At 40.8% G+C, this 12,034-nt stretch overlaps 1 protein-coding gene across 1 annotated transcript in view; it reads left to right on the forward strand.

The window, feature by feature from the left end:
* LOC141127240 (polyunsaturated fatty acid lipoxygenase ALOX15B-like) overlaps window positions 1-12,034 on the forward strand; it is a 276,986-nt gene that overhangs the window by 168,551 nt on the left and 96,401 nt on the right. The gene's annotated exons all lie outside the window — the stretch shown is intronic.

Consider the following 12,034-nt stretch of genomic DNA (forward strand, 5'->3'; position numbering starts at 1 on the left):
TTTTTTGTGGTATGGTTCGGGGAAGTCACGTATAAGTTATTGTTAATATATTGTTAATCACATTTGTAGGTTGGGGAAGGGAGTTGGAGTAATATAAGGATGGGGGTGGATGGAGATTTTAGTAAAGAGGAAAATTATGTGTTTTTTTTTTTTTTTTTTTACCATGGTTAAATGGGATACATGGGGTAATTAGTGTTTTGTTGTTGGATTTATCGGGTTGAAGTAGGAGTATAGTACGTTGAATGAATGTTAATGTATTATGTATTATATAAATGAATAAAATTTTGATTATTTAAAAAAAAAGATCAAGAATTGTAATTACATGCCCCTGTCGAACAGGGGCAGAAAAATTGGGCCTTTGGTGGTGGTGGTGGTGCCCCCACAACACTGTAAGTCCTCACTCACTCTTGGTGGGCGCAGAAACGGGCCCTGCTGTGAAATATTAGATCAAGAATTGTAATTACATGCCCCTGTTGAACAGGGGCTGAAAAATTGGGCCTTAGGCACTGGTGCTGGTGCCACAACACTGAAACCCCTCACAGATACTCTAGTTGGAATGCAGGAACGAGCTCTGCTGCAAAGTATTGCCTCAAAAATTGTAATTACACGCCCCTGTTAAACAGGGGCAGAAAAATTGGGCCTTAGGCACTGGTGCCACAACACTGCAACCCCTCACAGATACCTTAGTTGGAACGCAGGAACGAGCTCTGCTGCAAAGTATTGCATCAAAAATTGTAATTACATGCCCCTGTTATACAGGGGCAGAAAAATTGGGCCTTCGGCACTGGTGCCACAACACTGCAACCCCTCACAGATACTCTAGTTGGAACGCAGGAACGAGCTCTGCTGCAAAGTATTGCCTCAAAAATTGTAATTACACGCCCCTGTTAAACACTGTGCAGAGTTCGCACTACACTAACTTGTAGTTTTAGCTGAACACTGTGCAGAGCTCACAAAAAACTATCTTGTAGCTTATTTAGCTGCCTGCAGTATTGACAGGATCAGGAAAACACCACCAACCTTCTACAGGTAGCTTTAGCTGAACACTGTGCAGAGCTCGCAAAAAACTAACTTGTAGTTTTAGCTGAACACTGTGAGGAGGACGCACTACACTAACTTGTAGCTTTAGCTGAACACTGTTCAGAGGACACACTACACTAACTTGTAGCTTTAGCTGAACACTGTGCAGAGGACGCACTACACTAACTTGTAGCTTTAGCTGAACACTGTGAGGAGGACGCACTACCCTAACTTGTAGCTTTAGCTGAACACTGTGCAGAGGTCACACTAAACTAACTTGTAGCTTTAGCTGAACACTGTGAGGAGGACGCATTACACTAACTTGTAGCTTTAGCTGAACACTGTGCAGAGGTTGCACTATACTAACTTGTAGCTTTAGCTGAACACTGTGCAGAGCTCTCAAAAAACTAACTTGTAGCTTTAGCTGAACACTGTGAGGAGTAGTTTAGCTGAACACTGTGCAGAGGTCACACTAAACTAACTTGTAGCTTTAGCTGAACACTGTGAGGAGGACGCACTACACTAACTTGTAGTTTTAGCTGCCTGTCAGTAGGAAGATAACAGGAATGGATCTAGCTAAACTGAATACAGTATATATATATATATATATATATATATATATATATATATATATATATATATATATATATACACACATACATATACATACACACACACACACACACACACCTGGGATGCATATATATACACAATACACTGTAAGTGCAGCTAACTCACTGACTGTCCTGCCTAATCTAGCTAACTCAAATGAAATGACACAGTCTCTCTCTCTCTCTCTCTAAGCACGCCGGAACACATTACACAGGGCCGCCGTGCAGGCGGCCTTATATAGTGCGGGGCGTGTTCTAAACCCCCGAGCCATAATTGGCCAAAGCCACCCTGCCTTTGGCCAATTACAGCTCTCTACTGACGGCGCTGTGATTGGCCAAGCATGCGGGTCATAGTGCATGCTTGGCCAATCATCAGCCAGCAATGCACTGCGATGCCGCAGTGAATTATGGGCCGTGACGCGCCACACGAATTTGGCGCGAACAGCCCATATCGTTCGCAATTCGGTGAACGATTGAACAGATGATGTTCGAGTCGAGTCGAACGCGAAGCTCATCCCTAGTGGCGACTAGCCTCTGCTCCGGAGTGATGGCTTGCCTCATGCAGGTATCCTGCCTGCTGATAGTTGTGGACTAATTTATTCCAGCTTAGTTAAATGTGGTAATCAATGATTTTTGTATATATACAATGTGATGTGTGTTACCAGTTGCAGACATACGATTATACGATTGTGAGAAAGGGTGTTATCTGTTGAAGCCCGAAATGTCGCTGCCAGCTGCATCTGGTGATATTTTTGAAGTGATGTAACCTACTCTTCGGAAATAAATTTTCTTGTGTAGCAATCCTTGCCATATATATATATGATAGATAGATAGATATTGTGAGGGGGTTAGCTCGGCAGCGGGTGTGTGTGACCCCCTGGATGGGTTCACCACACAAAATCAGGCACAGCAGACAGCGTTGTAGGTGAAAAAACAAAGGTGCGGTTTATTTATACTATATGCAGTGAAAAATATAACAGTAAAACAAAAAGAAACATGAAAAGAAATCCTGGTCAGCTTGACCGCTTACTACACACATAGATTCCCTATCTAACAACTAGGTGCAGCCTTGTGCTGCCCCAGTCCCTATCTCCCTGTTTTAGAAGTTTGCCACACAGGCGTTAACTCACCGCACAGGACAGATACCATACTCCCCAGCAGGCCCGGACTGGGACAAAAAATAGGCCCGGGCATTTTAGGCTGAGCAGCCCATTTTGTATTTTTTTTAATACAGATCAGGGAAGCATGAAATGTTTGTTATTTAACCAACAATGAATCTATCTATCTATGGTCACTGCTGCCACCCCCTACTCAGGTGCCTAACCCCTTTTCGGGCGCCGGGCACCTAAATTACAGCGGCGGAGGTGTTTTTTGAAAGCACCTGATTAGAGCCATAGGCTCTAATATATTAGAGTCTATTAGAGCCATAGTCTCTAATAGGCATCCAAAAAGTTGAACAGCGGGGCGCCATTCTGGGCGTTTGCTGTTCACTCAGTGTTGTGTCATTTGATATCCTAACACTGAACCGCTTCTTAGCCAATCAGGTGCTCGGGTCTGTTATCTGTCTGTCACCTGATTGGCTGACATGACAGGTGCTGTGATTGGACGGCGCCTATCAGGCGTCCAATCATAGCAGAGGATGGGAGAAGACATCAAGCGTGGAGGACATCGCCACCGTGACCCGCTGCCCCACCGAGACAGGTAAGTGGCGGGCGGGGGGTGCACACTGGCAGAAATTGGTGGGCACAGTAGCAGCAGTTGATGGGCTCGTAGCGGCAGTTGATGGGCACACTGGCAGCAGTTGATGAGCACACTGGCAGCAGTTGATGGGTACAGTGGCTGCGTTTGATGGGCACAGTGGCGGCAATTGATGGGCACAGTGGCGGCAATTGATGGGCACAGTGGCTGTGTTTGATGGGCACAGTGGCTGCGTTTGATGGGCATAGAGGCTGCGTTTGATGGCACAGTGGCGGCGTTGATTTGATGTTTTTTTTTTCAGTTTGTTTGCGCCCCCCCAAAATTTTGAGCACCAGCTGCCACTGGTTCAGATTAGGATCCAAACACACCTAAGCTCACCCCTGCCAAGGGGAATGCTGCAGCTGGCTTTAAGGCTTCAGCCCGGGTTCACACTACTGCGGTGTGAGACGCCACGTGTAATTCGCACAGGAATCACAGCACGTTTCTGTGTGAATTACATGTGGTGTCTCTGGGGTGTGATTTGAGCCATGGATTTGTATGGCTCAAATTGCACTGCATTCACATCAAACTGGTACAGAACCCTTTATTGTCCACACCAGAATCAGAATGCATGGGTGTTCACACCCATGCGATCTGATTTGGCAAACTGCGCTGCGTTTTGCAAATCGATTGCCGGGTGTTTTTAACTTGACATACACTTTGCAATTGGTTCACATGGACAGGTTGCGATTTTAGATGCAGTGCTGAAACCACAGCAAATTTGCTGTGAATTCGCACCACATCTAGCGTGAACCCAGGCTAAGAGATAACAGTGAATTTTAGGGCACATTAAAAATATATTACCCACAATTCTATATAATATAATCTAAAAGGTGTCCTGAATTTAAAGTGTATGTATGATTTTTTGCTAACACTGAACTTACCCAGCCAGCTAGTACTAAATATATCACAATTACAAACACAAAAGAAAAAAAAAAGCATATATACACTTTAAATTCAGGACACCTTTTGGGCCCAAGAACTGTCCCTCTCTCACACAATGTTTTACACCTGCATTTACACACAGCATGATGAGAGCATGATTTGGTCTGGTTAGTGGTCTCTTTTACACAGTAAGAGTGATGCTGAACTACCTACTACTACTACATGAGTGCTCTCATCATGCTGTGTGTAAAACAAATTTTTTTTGCAAAGAGGCAGGCTGGCATCACTTACTTTCTAGCAGTCTTGTCCAGGCCCTGATATCTGTGGCTGCAGATACACCTTTCCGACATCAGGCAGAAGGGGATTCCTCCAGGCAGCTCCTCCCCCTTCATGGTCACCTGACCCCTTCATTTCCGCCCCCTGCACTGAATAGTAGGACGGTGTGCCCGGTGTGCCCGGTGTGCCCTATGGCCAGTCCGGGCCTGCTCCCCAGTCTACACAAACACAGAACTGGTACCAGGGTGGAGCATCTCCCTAAGCATGCTGGGGTTTTTTATATAGGTCTTAATGAGCCCACTTACTTCAGCTGGGCTCATTAACTCTTCCCCTGCAGGACTCCACCTAGTGGTATAAGTCGGCATAAAGCCTGAATCTAGGGCATACATATTTTCCATCCTGGATGCAACCAGGCGACTTTACCTGCCTGCTGTCACAATATACTATACACTACACTATAGGACAAACCAACCCTTTTTAGGAAGGTGGGGGCTATTTTCATGGGTTTGATTTGTGGAGTAAAAGCTTTTGAACAAAAGGTTTGTTGGGCAGACTAATTCAGATTGATTTTGCTGCAGACACAACACTAGACATTGAAGGAAGCTGCCACAGCTTCACACACACACAAAGATACACATCTGATTCAATCTTCATCTTAAGAATATAATACATTATTGATGTTATTTTTACGTTCTACATTTTGATATTGTTCTTGTAATATTTTGCTATTTTATTATTAAATCAATTTTTGAGTTTTTACATAAGAACTGAACGGACTTTTTTTTTTTAAATTATTTTTATTCACAGTTTTCAATACAAGAACAACAATAACATAAACCCACAAAAAAATACACCCCCCCCCCCAATCCCTATTATGCAATGTTCAATTATAACAGGCATTAAAACATAAATCACATGCTTTTCCGGCCTACTCGAGTCATTCTAACCATACATGCTTATATGAAATCTAAGGCAATGACTACAACCATCTGAAATCTATAAGCCCCATCTCGTTTCCTCCATTAGTGCATGATCCCTTTCATATAATATGTAACCCATCATTTACACAGTAACTCACACAGTCTCATCAGAAGAAAGCCAGCTCTGCCATACCTTCTCGAAATTTTTTGGGCACCCTTTACTTAAGTAAGTGGCTTTATATATATATATAGGGTTAACGCCTTATTTACCAGGCCTTTCCAGAAAGCTAAGGATGGGGCCTCAGGTTTTTTCCAGCATTAAAGGATGGCTTTGCGTGCATAAAACAGGGCGAGAGAAAGCATAGTTCTGCCCTAAGTGGTGCTACCTCCTCCACCAGGCCCAGCATACATACCGATATTGTCATGGGGACAGGTAGCAAGACCAACCCTTGAATGACCCCCATAACCCCCGTCCAAAATACCTGTATCAATGGACACTGCCAGAATACATGATCGAAATCTGCCCCTGCCACGGTACAGTGCCAGCAGGAGGCATCATCCAAACCATAGCTCTTGCTGGTGTATAATATATCCTGTGGAGTATCTTGAATTATATGTACCTGTCACGCGCTGATACCAGGACCTGAAAGGGGTGGTTCCACATTTCGTCCCAGTCATCCCCTTGAAAGTTAGGGACTAATGAGCTCCATTTCTCTCTACAGTAACTAAGTGCCGGAGGCCTTTTGGCAAACAACTCTTTATATGTTTCTGAGAGCGTTCCCTGTACTCACTTTCCCCAGCTCTGTTTGCTCTGGCCATAGAGCCGATAGCTTTTGCTCGAAGAGCATCCACAGAAGTTAAAGCCCTTCAGGTGGGTGGCATTAGAGAATGCACGGCCCTATACGCAGATGATAGGCTCCTTTTTCTAGAGGACCCAGGACCATCCTTAGAGGCAGTATTTTAGATGCTAAACATATTTGCAAATTTTTCAGGTCTACGGGTGAATTGGGAGAAGTCCAGTATCATGGCTATTGATGATGGAGCACAGGCGCGGGCATCAAACTTGGTGCCTATCGCCTGGGTCCACGAAACAAAATATTTGGGTGTCCGTGTCCCCTAAAGTTACAGATTACCTGACACTTAACTTAATGCCACTGCTCATGAAGACTAAAACACAACTTGAGGCCTGGAAACACCTACCACTCTCCCTAATTGGTAGGGTGAACCTGCTTAAAATGAAGATACTACCAGTGTTCCTCTATTTTTTACGTAATACCCCCATTTGGGTCCCCTGTTCTTTCTTTTGGCGCGTAAACAGCCTGTTTAGTTCATTTCTGTGGGGTTCCGGGCATCCCAGAGTGGGCCTGCATACATTACAGGAACCATATGGACATGGAGGACTAGCACTTCCTGACCTGTTCAAGTATTTTATTGCAGGGCAGATGGTATTTGCCAGACGTTGGTTAGCAAGAGACAGTGGAGATGCGGTGACAGTACTAGAGGCAGCTTTAATGGGATCTTATGAGAGTCTTTCCTATTTAGTGTACAGAGGGCCACGGGTAGCGGCGCCGCTGACTGGTTCCATGCGCGTTACAATTCGCACGTGGGACAAGGCAGGGGTGATTATGCAGTCTGATACGGCAGCATGGTCACCGGACACACCGTTATGGCTTAATCCCAGGCTATCCCATTTCAGCAAAATTCCAGATCCAGTAATATGGGCCAGAGTTGGCATCAAACAATTAAAGAACATAATAGAGGAGGGGAAGTTGCTTTCCTTTAATCAACTGAAAGATAGACATGATCTAAACAGACTTTCTTGGAACTTTCCTCATCAATATAATTTACAGAATATCGATATTAATACCATAATAATGGTATTTTAACAGTGGCGAGCCTTAGCCAGTTTCATTTTGTCCAAATATCGAACATTTTTGAATTATTTCTCCTTCCGCTTGAAGAGAGGGAAGATAAGCAAGATAAGCATTGATTATGCAGTCAAGCTTCCAGGAGAAATAAAAACAGCAAATGAACTTTCGGCATCATCGAATGAACCTGGAATCATAGAATCATCAGAATTGGTGAGATGTTTGCGCACCTGCAAGAAAATTTTCTTGATGGCATAATTTCCCGCCAAGAGAGGGAACGCGCGTTACATGAAGGAAGTCTGTCCTAAATTGGTAAGTAATTAATTCTATTGATGAATTATCTAGTGAGAGTAAATTAGAAATAAAAAATCTGTCAAAATTTGTTAAAGATGATGAATTATGGTGTTACATGTTCAATCAATGCTTACAGGCTAATATTAAGATACTAAAATCAAAATTTTCTTTTAAGAGATTCAGCAAACAGGTTAGAAATGTGATAAAGTTAGTTAAAGTTTGACACAATGGTATTAGGAGTTCCTAAAAGGAATGTTGTTTGTACAAAAGGGAAAACAAAGACTCAGTAGGATAACAGTGTATGTGTTAATTGTCCGATTTTGACTGAGCGAATAGATGATTTGCAAAGTGCAATTCAAATAAAAAGATATTCAGTTATCTGAATTACAGAATAATGTAAAAAGGATTTGTGTAAATTCTAAAGCACAGTCAAGCAAGAGTTTAGAGATTAATGATAGTGCAGACTCTAAACAGAAGTCTTTTGTACCAGATATACGGTCTATAGAGATTGATGACTAGGATCATAAAGTTTTGCTTAAAACAAAATTAATGAATAAAGATGCAGTACGCACACAAAGTTTTGACAGACAAAAGCAAAATGGCAATCAGAGCGTTGCCACGTGTATGACCACACCCAGCTATGGTGAGATACACGTTACAGGCAGAACCAAAGTTTCAGAACAGACAGGAAATGTTACTTGCTTACATTGTAAGAAATGTGGCCTTGTACAGAAAGAATGTTTAGAATATAAATTAGATTCACAAAGAAAAACTTTGGAATTAGAAAATGAGGAAATTTCTGAGCAATTCATTCATTCTTGTCCAAACAATAGGTTAAATGATTTGCCTTATGCCTCAGAAGTCAAACAGATCAGTACATTGACTGTTAATGACAGTTCAATCAATATGGCAAGCGATGCTGTCAATGAGAGAAATAGATTAATTCCATTGCCAAAATCAGGATTAAAAAAAGTATTGACTTCTCCAACATTAAATTATGTTGCTCTAATTGTAGCTGACATGTCTTCAGATTATAATTGGCCACATACAGGAACCAATCTCGTATTGGAACAATTGGTTTGATTACATAAAAGTCTTTGGCGTCAGACCAAAATTGATACAGGTTTGTTTAAAGATATTGAAATAGAAATTGAGGGAAGAGAACCTGAACCCCAAATTCCAAATAAGTTGCCACAAGAATCAATAGGTCTAGTTTCTGACATTGTACAAGAATTTTTACAACAAGGAATATTAAAGAAAGTACAAATCAGTGGTAAATAATTGTATTTGGCCTATCAAGAATTCTGATGATTCATATTCTTTATCAGTTGATTTAGAATCACTGAATAAATGTATTACAAATAACAAACCTATTGTTCCTAATTTAAATTTAATGTCACACCTGGATGCCAAGGCCAAAGTATTTTCTGTACTGGAAATCGCTATTAGTCATTTTTCTGTATCCTTAGCTAAAAGCTGTCAACATAAAACTTGCCTTCAGCTTTAATAAAGAAACCTATGCATTCACTTGAATAATTCCAGGATTGGACATTAGTGACGGTATAGTGTATGAGTGTTTAAAGAAAGTATTATCAAAATTCTCTAGACCAGAATGTATTTTACAGCATGTGGACAAGTTTTTTGTTGTCTACACAGAGTATAGAGGAACATGTCACTCTTTTGTTTGAGTTATTTACTCTGTTACAAACAGCAGAGCTGAAACTGAACACGGAGTCAGTTCAGTTGATGAAAAGTCAAAGTCTTCATATGCAAATCATTCATGGACAGAGACAGTTATCACAGGAAAAAGTTAGAAACATTTCTACTACTCCAGTTCCAACATCTTACAAGGCATTATATCAATTTTTGAGCCAAGTAAATCGTTGCAAAGAGTTTTTACAAAAATGTGATAAAAAAGTTAAACCATTATTAGATTTTTTGAGACAAAAAGATGTTGTGTTTGATTAATGCGGTCAAACCCAGACAGATGCCTTTGAAATGTTGAAAAGGGGTCTGCAGAATGCTCCTTCATTGAATACTATAGAAATGTGTCCGTTTATTTCCTTTGTTTTGCATACTGATGTATCTGAGAATTTTGATTTAGGTAACTTTGTCTCAATTAAAAGAAAGTGATCAGAAAATAATATTTTTTTTCTCCAGAGGTTTGACAAATAAGGAAAAGACCTTTGACCCACATATTAAGCAATTGTTTTTATTTTACAGTCAAAGTAACAGAAAAGATTGTAAGATCTACTAAGATCATTTTACAGACACCCGATCTATCACTAAAACTTCTTCTAGAGAGAATTAATTCAGGAGAATTATATGACAAATGTTGCCCATTTTTTAAAGCTTTACAATTTAAATCTATACAGGTAGATTTGGTAAAAGAACATTATGTTTGTACAAATAAATCTAGGAAACCTGTAAATGGTATTTTCAGAACAAGTGCTGAGAGAGGCTTTGAGCCAGTATATGTTAATGCTATTAAGAGTCGTTTATTAAGAGTCGTTCCTATGTGTTACCCAAAGAATGGTTATGCTATTCAGCAAAAATTCTACAGAAAATGCTGAAGTGGAAGATGCCAAAAATTAGAGTACAGCACGCATGACTCTAAATTTTAAAGAGGAGAGGTGAATGGACATAGTTCACTTCAGTCTTCTGGGTTGATTTGAAACCTTTCTGTGTGAAAACGAGGTTTTAAATCCTGACAAAAAGGAAAAATTGCATCCTGTTAAATTTAAAATACACAGAATAATAGCATAAGGAGTATAGGCCAGTTTAAGAAAAATAGAGCAAAGTAAGGTAATTAGAAATGTTATTACCAAAATATGTCTTTCATGTCATAATAAAATATTAGGATTGTGGTATGTAAAATGAATAAGTAAATGGAGGTATATTTTGCATTAGTAAATGCAAAATAATGATACTGCATTCTCTTTCAGGATCTGACTTATAAGTCACCAAAAGAAGAGAAATGTAATATTTCTAGACCTTCCAGATGAAAAGCAAACCCTTGAAACTTAATAATATCAGTTCTGGGAGAGGATTTGACACAAGAGATTCATTTGTTATAATTATTGTTGTCTTTTTATGTTCAATAAACTTTTTCCAACTTTACAGAGTGCAGGAAGAAGAATAATAATATGAAAAAAACCTCAAGATCTCTAATAAGAGAGAAACTTCTAAAAACAATTGACTTTTGACTACTGATGAAATAATTTATCCATCAAATATATTGTAGTTTTATATACAGTGCCCTTTAAAAGTATTTACCCCCCCTTGGCATTTTTCGTATTTTTTGCCTCACAACCTGGAATTAACATGGATTGTTTCAGGATTTGCATCATTTAATTTACAGAACATGCCCACAACTTTGAAGTGAAGTGAAGCAAACAACAAATAGGACAACATAACAGAAAAAGTCAATGTGCATAACTATTCACCCCCCCCCCCCCCAAAGTCAATACTTCATAGAGCCACCTTTTGCGGCTATCACAGCTCCAAGTTGCTTTGGATAAGTCTCTATGAGCTTGCCACATCTTACCACTGGGATTTTTTGCCCATTCCTCCTGGCAAAACTGCTCTAGCTCCTTCAAGTTGGATGGTTTGTGCTCGTGAACAGCAATCTTTAAGTCTGACCACAGATTTTCTATTGGATTGAGGTCTGGGCTTTGACTAGACCATTCCAACACATTTACATGTTTCCCTTTAAACCACTCCAGTGTTGCTTTAGCGGCTTCATTGTCCGCTGGAAGGTGAACCTCCATCCTAGCCTCAAATCACACACAGAGTGGTACAGATTTTGCTCAAGAATATCCCTGTATTTAGCACCATCCATCTTTCCCTCAACTCTGACCAGTATCCCAGTCCCAACTGCTGAAAAAGTTCCCCACAGCATGATGCTGCCACCACCATGTTTCACTGTGGGGATGGTGATCTTTGAGTGATGTGACCTGTTGGGTTTGTGCCAGACATAGCGTTTTCTTTGGCCAAAAAGCTCAATTTTAGTCTCATCAGACCAGAGCACCTTCCTCCATGCATTTTGGGAGTCTCCCACATGCCTTTTCGCAAACTCAAAATGTGCCATTTTGTTTTTTGCTGAAAGTAATGGCTTTCTTCTGGCCACTCTGCCATAAAGCCCAACTCTATGGAGCATACGGCTTATTGTCGTCCTATGTACAGATACTCCAGTCTCTGCTGTGGAACTCTGCAGCTCCTCCAGGGTTACCTTAGGTCTCTGTGCTGCCTCTCTGATTAATGCCCTCCTTGCCCGGTCCCTGAGTTTTGGTGTGTGGCCATCTCTTGGCAGGTTTGCTGTTGTGCCATGTTCTTTCCATTTGTTTATGATAGATTTGATGGTGCTCCTAGGAAGATTTGGATATTTTTTATAACCTAACCCTGACTTGTACTTTTCAACAAC

This window comes from Aquarana catesbeiana, linkage group LG02 (assembly GCF_042186555.1).
Source record: "Aquarana catesbeiana isolate 2022-GZ linkage group LG02, ASM4218655v1, whole genome shotgun sequence".
NCBI classification, from domain to species: domain Eukaryota; kingdom Metazoa; phylum Chordata; class Amphibia; order Anura; family Ranidae; genus Aquarana; species Aquarana catesbeiana.